The sequence below is a fragment of the Elephantulus edwardii genome, unplaced genomic scaffold, assembly GCF_000299155.1.
Source record: "Elephantulus edwardii isolate Elephantulus edwardi_28Jun2011 unplaced genomic scaffold, EleEdw1.0 scaffold00055, whole genome shotgun sequence".
Taxonomy (NCBI): Eukaryota; Metazoa; Chordata; class Mammalia; order Macroscelidea; family Macroscelididae; genus Elephantulus; species Elephantulus edwardii.
In genome coordinates this window covers 4,871,079-4,886,333 of record NW_006399805.1, presented here as the reverse complement: position 1 = coordinate 4,886,333, position 15,255 = coordinate 4,871,079, and positions in this window count along the sequence as shown.

The following is a 15,255-nucleotide window of genomic DNA, read 5'->3' as shown; positions in this document are numbered from 1 at the left end:
AAATACTGTAAAACACCACTGTTATAAACTAGGACAGAAGGAGGTGGTCTGGGCAGAGAACAGAAGGAGGTGGTCTGGGCAGAGAATGGGAAGAGAGGATAGATAACGAACACTGCAGCAGAACAGATGGGGAAGAACTGTCCAAAAGGAATATATGATTAGGCATTATACTGTGACAACAACCTAAAACAAGGAGTGTATTGCGGGCTGGGCTAGTGGATGGGGGAGGGGAGGGAGAGACGAAAACGTGCAACAACAACAAAAAGTTATAAATGAAAAAGTTAACTGTACGAAGGGAAACGGAGAAGGAGGAAAATGTGCGACAATGAAATCCAACTTTTCTGTAAACTTTTGTTAAAATCACAATAAGACAACCTTAAAAAAAAAGTTGGACAATAAATAAGGGAGGCCAAGGAGGAATTGAAGTCTTTAAATTGTGGTGTTTTCAGAGAGTTGTTAAATATACTCTTTTTTTTTTTTTTGGCAGGGGGCGGGTGGTGGTGGAGGGTTTACACATGGTTCCCTTATTTTATTTTTTTTCCAAATTTTTTTTTAAATTTTAATTGTCATTTTAATGAAAGTTTACAGAAAAGTTAGATTTTCATTCATTCATTGTTGCACATTTTACCCCTCCCTCCCTTCCCCCTCCTCAAGCTGACTTTTTTCTTTTAACTAGTTTATTTATAAAATTCTAATACAAATTCAAACAATTCTTTCAATTTCTCTCACCCCCTCACCCATCAAATTGTACAACCCAATGATTAATTCCCTCTTCCTCCTGTACATCCACATCCCTCTGCTTCCAGCTTCTCCCACCCCCCCTGGATCCTTATACTCATTCTACAATAACAATCATATACAATATTTATTCTTGTGGGACTAAGTTAATTCACTCAGCATAATGCTCTCCAGTCCCTCCCAAGTTAGGTAATAATTTAGAAATTTCTTGCTCCTGTGTGCTGCATAGTATTCCATTGTGTGAAATACCATAGTTTCTCAATCCATTCATTTGTGGTTGGACATTTGGGGCTGTTTCCATGTTCTTGCGATGGTGAATAATGCTATTAACACTGGTTTACAATCTTAGTTGTGCCTCAGTTTCCATATTCTCTGGGTATATTTTAAATATCCCCTTGACAGCAGAAAGAACAAACAAATCTACCTTGGAGATAGAGACCCTTGCCGGCAAGGATGAAGAGACTATCTGACCTACTTTGAGCATCTTTTCACGAGGAGACATCTGCTTGGGGGAAAGCAGACAGACATGGAAAGAGTGGAAGAGCCTGGGAGAGAAGGCCCAGCACAACAGCAGCTGCAGGGGCTCAGTGCGGCAGAAATCGTGAGACGGCACCGAGTCAGGACATGGTCCAAGCTGTTGTACTTGAAGTTGCTGTGAGCTGGAGTCCGCTCGATGGCTAACAACCACCGAGTTCATACTCTGCACTTATCCAACAGGCCTGACCTACTGCGTGCACAGACGCCGAGTCTCACCACCCTCCCACGCACTCATCATCAGCTCTCTGATCTGCCCACGGCAAATGCACTCACTAGTCGGTGCCGTGGTGCTGCTGATTCCGAACAGTGTGCCACCAGGGACGCAGAACTGGTCAAGCTCTGGGGACTGCCTCACAGGCAAATCCACCAGGGGCTGATTTAAAAGCCAGGACACCAGCTTATTAATGTACAGTGGGAGCTGAGCGCAGCTTAGGGACTGAGGCAGGGTGTTCTAACGTAGGAGAGGGACCCCACAGGCGCAGGGCCACCGGGGAGACCAAATTAAAGGTCAGAAGGTTGTTTGGTTAGCAACAAATGAAGCCAAAAGAGACGGTTTTCCTCCAGAGAAGCTACAGCAGAGTTCAGGATGCCTCCTCTCAGCCACACAGCACTTCACGGCCAGGCTTATTGCAGGCCAGGTGGGTGGGGAGGCCCAGGGCAGGGCTGGGTCAGTACACCAGCGTCCTCTTGCTTTCCTCTGCTTGACTAGGGCCTATTTCCACACATGCCGTATGCCTTCGGGCTCGCTCCAGGCAACAGTGCTTAGCCCAGTTTCTCATCTGCTGACTTACTGTCTTACACTGACCGCAATGCATGGTCCAGGGTCCCCCTGACCCGGGAAAAGTGTGTGAATCACCTTGAGCTCTGGCTAAATGACTCAGCCTACTTCCCAGGAAAGGTGACCATGGGCGAGATGTGACGAGGCCAAGTCAAACCCTACCTAGGCCAAGAAGTCAGGAAAGCTGGAAACACAGCCTGCAGATGCTTCTGGATTAGTTCCAGACCACAAGGAGGTCAAGGGCGCAGCAAAAAGTGAGTGACATTCATAATCGGGCTGTCCAGCAGATGTGAAAGCTATGTCTGTATTCTACTGTAGTCTGTCAAGTGCAAAAGTCTGATGCAAAGTTTAAAATACTGTGAGAATGATCAAAATATGACAGACATGGAGCTAACGTGCTGTTGGGTGGGGGCGGGGAATGCTGACAGACGTGCTGGATGCAAGGTTGTGGCAAAGCCTCAAGTTGTCAAAACCCCACATTGTCTACAGCAACTAACAGATGTGGTTTCCCCTTACATGGGAAAAGAAACGTGGCCTGCAGGGGTCAGGGCTGGAGAAGCTGTGGACACTAACCTGCGCTGGGCACCGGGCCCTTGTCGGCCTCCTCCGTCAATCCCAGGTACTTTCTAATGAGCTGACTCAGCTGCTGGTAGGCCGTTTCCAGGTCGTCTGCAGAAATGAGAACACCGGCTTCAGAGCCACGCTATCAGATCAAACTGTGGCCAATCTTCAATCACAGGCACCCTTTTTTAAAAAACCACTTTATGTTTTGGATACTGTGATGGGCCGAATTCTACAATGACCCCCTACTGACCCTCTCCCTGCCGAGCCTCCCCCTGTGGGGTGTGGTGGGCTGGTGAACACGTTGCCATGCTTCTGATCTGTGCTCCATCTGACTGCAAAAGGGACTCGTGCAGATGCGACTAAAGTTGTTAATCAGCTGACTTCAGTACAGACGATACCTCAGCATCAAGAGAACAAAATCACAACTTGACCAATCAGCACCAACATAACCAATGGAGAAGAAACGAAGCTGTTAAGATTTTTTTTTTTATCCATAGTCAACACTCATGGGTACAGTCATCAAGAAATTAAAAGAGAAAAAAAAAGAAATTAAAAGTCACATTGCACTGGGACAATCTGCCTCCAAAGACCTCTTTAAAGTGCCAAAGAGTGCTGGTGCCATGCTGAGGTCTAAGCTCCACCTGAGTCAAGCCATGATTCTTTCAATCATCTCACAGACATGCGAAAACTGGATAGTGGACAAGACAGACCAAAGAACAAGGACGTGAACAACGAAGCCCAATGTCTCTGAATTGTAGTCCTGCCAAAGAATACAGACACCATGGACTGTGGAAGAATAGACGTGTCTTGGAAGGACTGAAGCTAGAAAGTTTCTTGGACAAGGCTACTCTTACCTACTCTGAGATTATCTGGAGAGGCCAGACCTGGGAGAAGAACATCCTGCTTGGAAAAGCAGAGGATTAGCAAGAGAAGGTGACCTTCAGTGGTGTGACAGTGACTGTACTGACCGGCGTACCCACAGCAGAGGGTGTGAAGAAGACAGTTCAGGACTGGGCAGGGGTTAGTTTTGTTGTGCATGGTATTGTTATGTGTTGGAACTAACCTGTTTGACTCGGGTTAATGAAAAGGGAGATTAACCAGACGGGCCTAAACCAAGCTAGGAGGCCTTTGAAGACTGAATTTTCTCTGGGCCGGTGGCCGATGAGGAAATCAGAAAGTGATAGGATGAGAAGCTTTGCTATCTGGAAGATGCCAGGGCCACAGCTTTCGGGGGCTGAGAGCAGCCCCTACAGACAGACAGCAAGGACAGAGGGGCCTCAGTCTCACAACTGCAAAGAACTGAGCTGTCAATAGAAAAGCTGAGCTGTGGCTTCTCCCTAGAGACTCGAAGGGAGAAGGTAGCTCATGGCACCCTGAGTCCAGCCTTACCCCAGAAGAGAACCAGGCTTCTGACCTACAGAACTCTGAGCAAACAAACTGCTGGTATAGGAGTGCTCAAGGTGGAAATCACACAATTACGGGATAGTTGTTTCAGAGATCAAAATGTGTGGGCTGAATCATGTGACACGGCTGCTTATGAGGGTCGGTGAAGCTGAAGTGGGCACACTCACATGCTTTGTCATAGTGACTGTTTCAAGCAGGATAAGGAAACAGGATGACGAAATTCTCCCTTCCCATCCGCAATGACCCGGTCCTGTAGTTATGGGTCTGGCTTTTTTCAGTAACAGCCCAGCCTGAAGCTTGTTCTTTATACCAAGACTTCTTCATTCCTTTTTATTGCTGTATAATGTAATGGGGTTTTAAAATCTATAGAAACTTCCACACTTCAACGAATGCTCACACAGACTACTGCTTTAAATTAAGTGGCCATTTCTAAGCAATTGCTTGAAAATGTTTACTTCACACATTTTCAAGGTTATGCTCTTTTCAGCTGCTGGATTTTTATCTATATGCAGATTCTGATAAAATGACCTGAGATTCCTCTCTTTTCCCAGAAATGTACGTGTGTTTTAATTGTGTTATCATTTTTACATAATTAAATGGTAATAATGTAACTGTAACAAAATCACATTACCTATGGTCTAATTTTGTTCTCATGACATCCCTGAAGGAGCTCTCGTGGTGTACCAATTAAACACTCAGCTATTAATCGGAAGGTTTCTTTGGTTGAACCTCTCAAAAGCTCCAGGGGAGAAAGACTTGGTGCTCGATTCCTGTAAAGATTACCTCAACCCTATGGGGCGGTTCCACTGTGTCACATGGCGACACTGCTGCTGTTGTTAGGTGCCATCGAGTCAAGTATGACTTACAGTGACCTTATGACCAACGGAGCTGAACCCTGTCCTGTCCTGCCGTCCTCAACATCTCTGACACGCTCAAACCCACTGCTGCAGTCACTGTGTCAGTCCATCCAGCTGGGGGTCTTCCTCTCTTTCACCGACCCCTCTACCTTTCCAAGAATGACATTTCCTTCCAAGGAACAGCCTCTCCTAGCAACATGCCTAAAGTATGTGAGATGAAGCTTCACCGTCTTGCCTCCAAGGAGCACTCTGGCTGCGCCTTTTCTAAAACGTATGTATGGCACCCAACAACAACAACAATGTCCTTCAAAGAAGGACTCTGATCCAGGCCATTTCCTATGACCATCTCTGCTGCCAGGGGCACACAGGTGGACTCCATCACACGTACGCAGGGGGCCTGGTCTCATTAGTTCAGATCATAATGAGTAAGATAATCGGATACCAGCAGGAGGAACCCACACGGTTTGAGCCCGAGGACTCTGGCTGGCTCCCTGGAGCCCAGCAACTCAATGGTTCAGGGACACTATCTTTTCCTTAAGAAGTGTCTTCCCATGAAACTTTTAGCCCAGAGACCTCACACTTCAGCTACAAAGCTCTGCTGAGAGTTACTGACCTGCATTGATAACGGCGTCAAAATATCCTGGGAAATCCTGGTGGATTTTAACATACATGTCCACTCTGGAGACAGCAAAGTCCACTTCCGCCCGGCTGAAGAGCCCCTTTCTCCGCAGGTAGCCCTCATATTTCGTCTTGTTCACAGGCACCACCAGGATATAACGAGGCTCAAAGTAGGAACATTTCAAACTCCTGACGCCCTTTAGGTTCAGAAGGAACATGATTTAGACACAGAGCCAGGAGTTAAGAGGCCTCTGACAGCACAGGTAGAATAAGCTGTGTTATGTTGTTGTTGTTAAGTGCCGTCGAGTTGCAGGTGACTCATAGTGACCCTATGAAGGAGAGTCCTCAACGCTTGGGTGTCTTTCATCCTCTCTCCAGGTTCATAGGGTTTCTGGAGGCAAGCTATTACGGAAGTGGATGCCACTCCTGCTTCCAAAGCTGTGTTACAGGGAAGTGGTTTTTTTCCTCTGCATAATCAGTTGCTCTTTGCCTAGAAATATCGCAAGGTGGATTACTTCATTTCTTGATCAAACAGTAAGTTGTTCTAGGAAATCTTAGAATGCATTCCAGCTGGACATCCCTAATTAATCAATCACTGGAAGATCTGTGGCTGTAAAAAGAGCACAGTGCTAGATACCACAGAGCTCCGTCACAACAGAGCCAGGTCTTATATTAGAGAAGTAGACTGAGATCTCCACTTCGAAGGGCTTCCCTGCTACACAGAAGATAGAAATCTGGAAGAATGGGCTTTGCTCTCACTCCCCTGTGGGCCCCTCAGGAACCACTGGGTTCTGAGTCCAGCGGCTGACTGGGCTGTCCCCACCACCTCTCGTAGCCTCTGTCTGCAGCAGAAGGTCATGGCCATGACCAGGAGACCACAGCGGGAAGCAGGGAGGCATCAGCGGCAATCTAGCAAACTCTGACTCCTGGCGACTCCGAGTCATGTGTCGGAGAAGTGTGCTCCGTGGGGTTTTTTCAGGGGCTCGTCATTTTTTTTTTTTTAATTTTTGTGTGAGTGTACTGTCAAATCAGATCTGACTGGTACAGGAGGAGATTGTCCCTCCTTCCGCGGCAGAGCATCTGGTGGATTCGAACCGTGCACCTCTGGGATTGTAGTTGCAGCTCCTTACCACTAGGCCACCAGAGCTCCCCTGGGGCTCATCTTTTTTGTCTGCATGAGTCTTTCGGTCTTGATTTTGTTGATTGTCTTGTCTTTCTTCTGAAGCGTCTTTGGGTGGAGCCTTTCAGGTTTTGGTTGCAACCAAGTCCTTTAGTCATCTGTGCCATGCAGGGACTCCAGTGCAAGGGAATCTGGGAGACATAGCCGTGACTGTGGTTCTCCAGCTAACTGTGTTATTAGGCGCCACTGAGTCGAGTACAAACCACAGTGATCTCATGATCAACAGATCTGAACCCTGTCCTACCCTGCACCATCCTCATCCTCTCTGACAGACACAAGCCCGTCCTGTTGAGGGTCTTCCACTCTTCCACCGACCTTTCCTAGCATGGTGTCCCTCTCCAAGGAATAGGCCCTCCTAGCAACATGCCCAACATGTGTGAGAAGAAGCTTCATATCCTTGCCTCTAAGGAGCACTCTGGTTGCACCTGCTCCAAGACAATCTGTTCTTTTGGCAGCCCATTCAGTACTCTCCTCCAACACCACAGCTCATGAGTATGGGCTTTTATTTGTCATATAGTGTGAGTTCTGGGGACTTAGGGGTCAGGGATTGTGCTACCAACTCAAAGGGAGGAGGCTCGAATTCACCCCCTGTTCCAGGGGAGAAAGATGGGCAGTCACCTCCCATGTGATTAACTGCCAGTAACTATGTTGTTGTTGTTGCTATGTGCCGTCGAGTTGCTTGCGACTCATAGCGACCCTATGTACAACAGCCCTAAACCCTGCTCTATCCTGTACCAATCGCACTGCCTCTGACACACCCATCCCGATTATCCCAGTCACTGAATCAATCCATCTCGTAGAGGGTCTTCCCCTCCTGCGCTGTCCCTCCACTCTGCCCAGCATGATGTCCCTCTCCAAAGACCTGTCTCTCCTTACAACATGTCCAAAGTATGTCAGGCGAAGCCCCAGAATCCTTGCCTCCAAGGAGCAGCCTGGTTTAACCCTCTCTAGGATGAATCTATTTGTTTTCTTGGCAGTCCATGGTACATTCAATACTCTTCTCCAGCACCACAGCTCAAAGGCGTCAATTCTCCTTCTGTCCTCCCTAGTCATTGTCCAACTCTCTGATGCATAACAAGTGATTGCAAAAACCATGGCCTGTATCAGGCGCACCTTAGTCTCCAGAGAGACACCGTTGCTCTTGAGTACTTTAGAAAGGTACCTAACCGCAGACTTTCCCATCACAACAAATTCCTCACACCCTCTGGGGATCAGTTTTCGCATAATTCCAATGAAAGAGCTTTTTCAAACGGCCTCCAGAGTTCGTTCTACTTCAAGTCTATCACCATCTATTTAACTGAATAATCAAGGAACACAGATTTCGAAGTTCAGTGGGAGGAAGCATAGACTTTTCTGGAACAATCAGTGGTGAAGGTCGTTTAGAGAAACACTTCAGCTGGGAGGATCGGGGCAATCAATGGTTTACAGACTCTTGTCGGAAATGGGGAGAGTGAGGGCTCAAAGAAGGAGCACTAACTGATGGTGCCGGGCTAGTGCTCTGCTGTAACAACAGGTGAGTGGCTGGGACCCACCGGCCGCGACATCATTCAGAGGCAGGCAGAGCGGTGTGCTTCTGCAGGTGAGTACAGCCCTGGGGTCGTTGACCTTCTGGGCCGTGCTGCTCTGTGCTACGGGGCCACACTAAGTTGGAGCCAGCTTGTGGGCCCTACACCCTACGTTTACTTCTTTTTTTTTAATTTCAATGAACATCTACAGAGATTTTGGAATTCCATTCATTCACTGTTGCACTTTTCTCGTTTACTTCTACGCTCTCAAGTGGAACAAAGCCACAGGGGGCAGCACTCAGAACCAGGACATGAAAAGGCCAGCGCATGAGCTTCGTCCTGGACTTGGCCAATGAACAAACTGTGGAGAAAAGGCCCCTTTTGGCTAATTAGCATAGAAATAAGACATCTTTCTCTAAAGATACAACCAATTGCAAAAAGGTGAAGAACGGAAGGATTTTGAAGTTACAGGCAGTAAAGAGCAGAGGAGCCGTGACTCATTGTGGTGAAGCTTGGCAGGGGTGGTGGTGCAGAGGGAGAATGTTCACCCTCCCCCAGGGATCAGGTTCGATTCCTGGCCAAGGTACCTGATGGACGGCCAGGCCTCATCTCCCCATCTGTCTGTGGAGGCTCCCAGGACACTGACAGGGTCCCAGGGGAGCTTCTAGACTAAGAGGCTGAAGAACAAGAAATTAACCTCTGTAACCAGCCAGTGAGTAATCTGTGGGCCACGCAGTGCCGTCTACAGCCAGCCACAGGGATGGGGCAGGTGCACGCAGTTTCTGGTCCACTGTGCACGGATCGCTGTGAACCACAGGAGCTAAACACACCAATAGCAACAATGAATGCATCGATGCAAGTGGCCAGAGAGGATCCCCACTTCTATGAGCAGGAGACAGATCCTGGAGAAGAACCTTTGACTTGGTGGAGGGTCAGCAAATGCCAGGAAGACCCTCAGCGAGATGGGCTGGGCTACAGAGACAGCAACCATGGGCTCAGACATGGCAAGGGTTGTGAGGAAGGCCCAGCTGGCAACGTTTTGTTCCGTTTATACATGATGCTATTCATCGTGACCCTCTCTCTAGGCAACCTAACAACAACATCATCACCTGAGCAGTTGAGAAGAGAAAAGCAAGAACGACTCCTGGCCAGCAAGAAAGGACTACACGTTTCGTTCCAGTCTAGATTGCTCTAAGTTTGATTGTAGGGCTTCCAAGGATTCATTGTTTCAGAGCTGGATGACCCGTCCTGCTCTTCATACAGAAGTGGAAGTGCTGCTGAAAGCTGCCTCCGTGGGGTGACCTTGCTGGTTTTGCACTACTGTTTGGCAGCGTACCCTCCAGCATCACAGGAGCACTGTAAGCTCCCACAGGGTAACAAGCGTAAAGACAAGTGACAGAGTTCGGAAGATGATGAGGAAGGCACAGGATGGGCTTTTGTTCTTTTTTGCAGAGTTGCTATGAGCCAGAGCAGACGCCATAGCACTTTAAAACAACATACTCATTTTTTAAAAATTTATTTTATTAGTTTTTGTGCATGTACTGTCAAATCAGATCTGACTGGTACAGGAGGAAATTTTTCCTCCTTCTCTGGCTGTGCATTTGGTGGATTTGAACCGTGTACCTCTGGGATTGCAATACAGCTTCTTGCCACTAGGCCACCAGAGCGCCCCTAACATACTCATTTTAAACTCATAAGAGCTCACACCTGCAAACCCTTGCCTCTGGTGTGGACCGTGTCCTGCCTGCACACTCCATGCCCGCTTGTCCCCACTCCTCTAGAGATGCAAACTCACACACCGCAAGACAAAGTGAAGGACAGAGACACACTCACCTCTATTTCCATATGAATGCAGCTTGCTAAACCGTCCCTGGCGATGGCTTCCACAGTGTCCCTGTTTAGCCCATAATTGTGATTGCTGTACTTGAATGTTAGAATGAATTTCCCCTGAATTGGAAAAAAAAACCAAATAAAACAACAGAGATTTTCATGTAATAGCCACTAGAATGAAGTTTAGATAAGATTACCTAATGTATCACAGGCAACTCAATGGCACGTAACAACAATGACCGGTTTGGAAGCAGGAGTGGCATCCACTTCCTAAACAATATGCCTCCGGAAACTCTATGAATTTCGATAAATGTCAACAGTTGTAGAGGGGCTTCAGGCCTTTCGTTCATAGGGTTGCTGTGAGTCGTACTCAACTTGAAGGCAATCAATGCCTTGTTTGTCTATTATTCCTTAAAAGTTATGAATATTACCAAGTATTTGAGGACGGCAATGGGGCTAGAAAACCTGCAATCAAACAGTGATGGAGAAACTTCTTGAGAATTCTTAGCTAACAGCAACTTAAAAGGGGGGTGAAGGAGGAAATCTACTGATAAAATAGGAGGGGAAAGTGAAGGCACTGGAGTTTTCAGGAGACTACTCTGCTTGGGCCTCCTCCTGCCACAGTGAGACACACGCCATTGTCAGTGGAAGAGAAAGCGGAGAGCTTGCCTTTAACTGCAGTCATTTTGGCTGCGCCAGAAACCAGGAGTCTGGGAGCGTCTTCCATACCCCAAAGCCTTGCATCCCAAGATGAGCTGTTTACTAATGGCCCATTCTCAAAGCTAACAATTACAGTCATTGTTTTGGGGGTCACTGAGTGGCTTCCCAAACGGCTCAGAGTTGAGGCAAAGTGGTATGCTGGCTTCTGGCTGGTGATGTTTCCCTCCTTTCTTCCTGCATGTATGTTGTTGTTGTTGTTAGGTGATGTCAAGTCAACTATGACCCACAGAGACAGCAGATATGACCCATATGAACAGCAGGTGAACAACAGATCTGACCCCCGCCCTACCGTGTACCACCCTCACCATCTCCACCACGCTCAGACCCACTGCTGTAGTTACTGTGTTAATCCATCTTGTTGAGGGTCTTATTCTCCTTCGGGGACCTTCTATCTTTCCCAGCATGATGGCTTTTTACAAAGCCTGGCCTCTCCTGACAATATGTGCAGTGTTGCAGCTGGGGTGACACAGGATAGCATCTGATGGAGTTGTGTGTGTGTGTGTGTGTATGGACAGATGGACAGGTTTGTGTGTTCCTGAGGGAATGGGTGAAGATGAGGTATTGGGACATCTGTGCAGGGGACCCGACTGTCTGGATGGGTGTCCTGGAAGTTTCTGTGTAGTGAAGCTTGTATGTGTGGGTGTGATGGGTGAAGCTGACAGTCTGTCATGACTTCATCATGTCAGGTTTTGTCTCTCTTCATGAAACAGTCCCAAGCTTGTTACAAAGGAAGGGTGATTAGAGACAATGCACAAGTTGAAAAGAATGACATTCTATTGCAGTATCACGTTTCAGCAGGAAGAGCAGAAATGAGTATTGTCAAAATGTGAGGATTTTGCAGAGGAGGGAAACGGTAATAAAACGAAATACAGTCTAGAAACAGAGTGATTTCTTCAGCTCAGAACTGACCCAGATTGATTCAATTACAGACACGTCGGGATCCGGAGCACCAGGGAAGCAGATCACAGACGTTCTAGAACAGAGGAAGTGGAAGGAGCAAAACTCGCTGCAGACTCAAAGCAAAGGAATTAACACGAGTGCTGGAAACGAGCTGTCTAAGGGCTCCTGAGAGACTGCCTTGGACTAATGCTAAGAGAACGCCTCAAATCACTATTAAAGCTTTCTGAAATACAAGGTCCCAGAGTGCTCTTAAGAAATTAAACTAATGTCAAAAGATAGCCTAGGAGAGAAAATCAGAAAGAATTTCCAAGATGTTCTTTTTGACAGGGTGAGTGGGAGAGCTGCCTAGAGGTTGCAGAGCTTTCTCATTCATTCAGGTACCAGCGGCAGATGTAGAGCCCATTATTCAAAATCGCCTTTGTAGTACCAGAGTATCTAATGTTCTGTGATGACCTCCACTGAGGCAGGCGATGTAGGGTGGGGGTAAAGGGGAGGAGAGGAGGAGTCGGGAGGGAGAAGATGAGGCCAGCCGAGCCCCGCTGGTCAGAGGGCAATCCTTCACAAATAGGTCCATCCAATAGCCTATGACTCACAGCAACCACAAGATTAGCAGAATCTGAACCCTGCTCTGTCCTGTGCCGTCCTCATCAGCTCTGACATACCAGAGCCCACTGACACAGTCACTGTATCTTCCTCTTTCTCACTGACCCTTCGTTTTTCCAAGTATGATGTCTTCTTCCAAGGACTGGCCTCTCTTAGCAACATGACCAAAGTATGTGAGATGAAATTCCACTATTTTTGCTTCTAAGGATTTACTTTCTTTAAGTTATCTTTGTTTGTTCTTTTGGCAGGCCATGGGATATTCAGTACTCTTCTCCAACATCACAACTCAAAGGCATCAATTTTCATTCTCTCTTTCTTGTTCCTTGTCCAACTGTCAAATACATAGGGAACAATTAGAAAGAGTTTGGCTTGGGTTGGGTGCACCTTAGTCTTTAAACTGACCTCATTGCTCTTTAGAAGTTTGGAGAGGTCCTGACAGCAGATTCTTCCCAATGAACACACCATTTGATTTCTTGAGTGCTGCTATTCTGGGGGTTGATTGTGGATCCAAGTAAAAATGAACCATTAATAATTTCAATCTTTTGCCCATCGATCATGATGTTGCCTATTGGTCCAGTGGTGAGAGTTTGGTTGGTTTTTTTTTTATGTTGGTTTGTAATCAATAACGAAGGCTGCAGTCTTTGATCTTCTACATTAAGTGCTTTAAGTCTTCTTTACTTTCTGAAAGCAAGGTGGTCTTATCTACATAACACAAGTTATTGATGAGTCTTCCTCTGATCTTTATGTCACATTCTTCTTCATATTTTCCAGATTTTCAAAGGATTTTCTCAGCATACAGATTGAATAGGTATGAAGAAAGGATATAGCCCTTACCAATACCTTCTTTTTTAAAAATTTATTATAAATATCAGTAAAAATTTACAGAGACTTTGGATTTCCATTGATTCATTGTTGCACTTTCCTCTCCTTCCAAGCCTCCCCCCTAGTGCACTACCCTCTTGTAAAACAAAAATTCTTTCATTGTTTTACAAACTCACCCCCAGGTCCACTCCACCATGTAGCCTGCGCTCTAGACACCTGTCATGACAAAAATACCTAATCACATATCCCTTTTAAACAGTTTTTCCCCTTATTTGTTTCAATGCAGTATACATTATTGAACCCATCTTTCTCAGTCTCCTCCCAACCCCGACGTCAGTCCTTTTTTACAACAGTGGCACCATGCAGTATTTGTCCTTTTGTGACTGAGTGACTGAGATACTTCACTCAGCATGATGTCCTCCAGGGTCACCCATTTTGAATAATATTGCATGAGTTCCTTGTTTTTCAATGCAGCATAGTATTCCATTGTGTGAATATACCACAGCTTCTCTATCCATTCGTTTGTTGATGGGCACTTAGGTTGTTTCCAACTCCTTGCTATTGTGAACAAAGCTGCAATAAACATGGGTGTGCATATATCTGCTTGGATGTCAGTTATGGTCTCTTTGGGGTATATTCCCAGTAGTGGAATTGCTGGGTCAAATGGTATCTCTATTTGCAACTTTTTGAGAAAGCACCATAGAGCCTTTCACAGTCGTTGCACCAACCAATATCTTCTTGGTATTCCCCTGCTCTGTTTGGACAACAGCTTCTTGGTCTAGATACAGGTTTCACACAAACACAATTAGATGTTATTAAGTGTTATGGCATTCCCACTCTTCTCAATGTTACCTATAATTAGTAATGGTCCATACAGTCAAATGCCTTTGCGTAGTCAATAAACATAAATAGACCTACTTCTAGTACTCTCTGCTTTCAGTCAAAATCCATCTGCTCTCAGCAGTGCTATCGCCCTTGTGCCACACCTTTTAAATCCAACTTGAATTTCTAGCAGTTCTTGGTCAGTGTACTGTTCTAGCTGTTTTTTAACAATTTTCTGCAAGGTTTTTCTCATGTGTGACATGAATGATATTTTGCACATTCTGCTGGATGACCTTTTTTGTAATGGGAACAAATACAGACCTCTTCCAGTCAGTTGGCCAGGTATCTGTCTTCCAAATTTCTTGGTATAAAATGGTGAGCACATCCAGGGTTGTATACATTTGTCAAAATATGTAAATGGTTTATTCCATCAATTGCTAATCTGGTGCATGGTAGGATTCAGTGGGGCAAGGTGACATAGGATTCCTTTGGTGAGATTTATAAAGGACGATGACAAACAGAAACAAGATACACGGTGAAGAGAAGAAAAAAGCTTATGGACTCATTGGCTGGGCTGATGACAGGAGACACCCTTGCGGCTGAGCTGAAGTCGTGTGTGTGTGTGTGTGTGTGTGTGTGTGTACACGTGCTACCATCTACAGACATTGTTAGCAAATCCAACAGCAGACACAGCCTGAGGATACACTTCACATGGAAGGCCCAGAGTGAACAGATACATTGTTTTTAAGAAAATGAATTTTAAAAATATAATGAATTTGTGAAAATTAGTTTTTGAGATACCTTGTATTGCTAAAAAATGCAAAATGAAGCATCATTCTAGAATAAATGTTTCACATAAGCAAGTTTACCCCGAGAAAGCATAAAATATGCTTCTCAACACATAAAATGTGCTTTTTCTGTAGGGGGGGAAAAAAGAAAGAAAATAAACTCAATGACAAGGCTGTAAATGACACTGACAGTGTCCTGGGTGGAAAGGTTTCTGTGTTGGGTGCCATCAAGTCTACTTGAGCTCAGAGCAGCCCTCTGAACGGTAGTCCTGCACTGTGCCCATAATGGACACATTTCATTCTTCCGTTCTTGGTCTCTACTCTGTTTCTGCCCAAAACATGCCTTATGCACTAAAAACGAAGGAGGCCGCTCTTACCATGCTCAGCATTTCATCGTACACTTCCTGAGAGATGAAGTGGTAATCAACCCGGTCCCCTTCTCCAAAGTAAGGAGGTCTTGTGGTGTGGCAGGCCCTGAAAACACACAGCACAACCAAGCCCATTTCTATTAGCACGAAAGGCAGAGCAGGACAGGCTTCAATGTGAAAGATGTTTTCTGTTTGATGTTATACGCTCCGGTGGCTGAGTG